Source organism: Cnephaeus nilssonii (genome assembly GCF_951640355.1).
Source record: "Cnephaeus nilssonii genome assembly, chromosome: 5".
In the NCBI taxonomy this organism is placed as follows: Eukaryota; Metazoa; Chordata; class Mammalia; order Chiroptera; family Vespertilionidae; genus Cnephaeus; species Cnephaeus nilssonii.
Genome location: NC_137076.1, coordinates 107956694 through 107959568, shown reverse-complemented (window position 1 = coordinate 107959568; position 2875 = coordinate 107956694).

Here is a 2875-nt window from a genome sequence, read left to right as displayed (position 1 = left end):
GACTCGTCTCCCTCTGACGGCCCCTTTCGCTCCCATAAGCTCCCCTGGTCCCCTTGGGGGGAGGGCAGGGGAGGTGGGTGGGGGGGCAGGGGAGGTGGGTGGAGGGCAGGGGAGGTGAGGAAAGGGCAGGGGAGGTGAGGAGAGGGCAGGGGAGGTGGGTGGGGGGGCAGGAGAGGTGGGGGACAGGGGAGGTAGGGGGGAGGGAAGGGGAGGTGGGGCGGGGGGCAGGGGAGGTGAGCGGGGGGTGGGGGGGGAGCGATCAACCAATGAGCTTGCATGCATCCACGCATCCCCCAGGGGCACAGACAATAGGGGGTGAGGGCTGGGCTGGGGGCTGGGAGAGGTCAGTGGGGGGAGGGGAGACACATGTAATACTTCGAACAATAAAGGTTTTAAATTAAGAATAAGAATTTCTTGTAAACAAATGATTCTTCCCAATCATGGCCACGGTCAGCGTGCTCCCCCGAAATCAGGGGCAGTTTTTTGCTTTGCCTCTTTCCCTTCTTCTTCCCCTCCCCTCCCCTCCCCTCCCCTCCCCTCCCCTCCCCTCCCCCTCCCCTCCCCTCCCCTCCCCTCCCCTCCCGGCACTGAGTCCATGCCGCTGAGGGGCAGGAGCTGCGGGGTTGACTCAGAGTAAAGCCTGCACCCCTTCCGGCCCCACCTGCCCCTGGAAAGGCACCGCGGAAACCCCGCTGACCCAGGGTCACGAGGAACAAGCTCATCGCAGTGAAGTGTCCCCAGTGGAGAGAGAGCCTCCAACTCCCCCGGCACGGCCCCGACGCCCCGAAACTGCCAGCCGGTGCCCAGCCTCGTGCCCAGCGCCCCGGCCTCCCTGTGTTTTCACTTCCCAGAAGCCCCTTCTGTTTTTAAAAATATATATTTTATTGGTTTCAGAGAGGAAGGGAGAGGGAGAGAGAAACATCAGTGATGAGAGAGAACCATGGACCGGCTGCCTCCTGCACGCCCCACACTGGGGATGGAGCCCGCACCCCGGGCCTGTGCCCTGACCGGGAAGCGAACCGTGACCCTCCTGGTTCAAGGTCGACGCTCAGCCACTGAGCCCCGCCGGCCGGGCCCAGAAGCCCTTTCTGTGCCCGCGCTCCTCACACTCCAGCCTGCACCTGGCCACCTCCAGTCACCTGCGGGGCCTGGGACACGGGGGGGCTGGTGCTGTGGGTGTGGGGTGCCTGCGGGCAGGCCCGTCTCTGGCACCTGGAGTGACTTCCCGGCTCCACGTCACCTCCATGAGCTGACGGGTCCTGACTGTCCCCTCTGGGCGCAGAGCCGGGAGCACCGATGGGATGAAGCAGAGCAGCCCCCCCCCCAACTCCCCTCCCAGCGGCATGAGCCAGGGGCGCCCGGAAGGCTCCCGCCCGCAGACCTTTGCGTGAGCAGCACGGGGAGCCGGAGGTCACGGCCGTAAAGAACCTGATTGCAATTAGAGGCTCTGCCCGCGGGACCCCGACATGAATCCGCGGGTGTTTCCTGCGAGCGCGGCCCCGCTCAGCTCATCAGCGGGGTTCGCGGCGTCCCCGCCAGAGGCTCCGTGTCCTCGGTCTCCCTCCGGCCTCCCGCCCTCCCGCAGCGGGACCGGGGCCTGCGGGGAACCCTCAGTGCGAGGCCGGGGGACAGGCCGGGAGCCTCCCACCTCGGCGATTCCTAGAGGCCACACCGACACGGGAGCAGAGGCCACAAGGCCCGCTCACCACCAAGCTGCGCACAGACCTTAAAGAGGAGCGGCGCCCCCACGGGAGGAGGCAGAGGAGGGGAACGGCTGCGAGGTCCCTGAGCACCGCGCCGCTGGTCACCCCACACCCCACCCTGCACCCCACACCACGCACCCCACACCCCATACCCCACACCCCACACTGCACCCCGCACCCCTCACCCCATACCCCCCACTGCACCCCCCCACTGCACCCCCCACACCACGCACCCCATACTGGGAGGGGGTCGGCTGGGAATCAGCGTGAAGTCAGGGGCCTGGGCGCCAATGTCTGGGTTCTCAGTTCACACCCAGGTGGGGCAGGGAGGGACCCGCTCCGGGAAGGGTGGTTTGGTCCTCGCAGCCAGGAGAAAGCGCTGCCAAAGGGGAGGGAGGGGAGGGGAGGGGAGAGGAGGAGAGGGGAGGGTGAGGAGAGGGGAGGAGAGGGGAGGGTGGGGAGGGAGGGGCGAGGGTGGGGAGGTAGAGAGGGGAGGAGAGGGGAGGGGAGGGGAGGGAGGCGAGGGTGGGGAGGTAGAGAGGGGAGGAGAGGGGAGGGGAGGGGAGGGAGGGGAGGGTGGGGAGGGAGGGGCGAGGTTGGGGAGGTAGAGAGGGGAGGAGAGGGGAGGGGAGGGGAGGGGAGAGGGTAGGGAGGTAGAGAGGGGAGGGGAGGGGAGGGGAGGGGTGAGGGGAGGGGAGGGGAGGGGAAGAGGCTCAGAGGGGCTCCTTGGGCCTCGCTGCGTTCTCAGGGCCCAGGAAACAGACTTGGGGGCGACCCTCTCCATGAGGTCACTCAGCTGCTATGGCAGCTTCTGCTGCCCCTGCTCCCCTCCCACAGGGGGTGAGTGGCACCGCCTTCCCCTCCATAGGGGGTGAGTGGGCACCGCTGTCAGGAATTAAGACAAAACCAGGTGTCGCCAATGACTTTGATGTCGAACAGGATCACGGCCAGGTTTCCCAGGGCCCGGCCGCCTGCCAATCACCACGGTGCCCAGATGTGATCCCCCGAGGAGGGACCAGAGCAGGGAGGGAGGGGGCCTGGGAGGGGGGAGGAGGCCTGGGAGGAGGGAGGGGGCCTGGAAGGAAGGAGGGGGCCTGGGAGGAGGGAGGGGGCCTGGGAGGAGGGAGGGGGCATCTGGGAGGAGGGAGGGGGCATCTGGGAGGAGGGAGGGG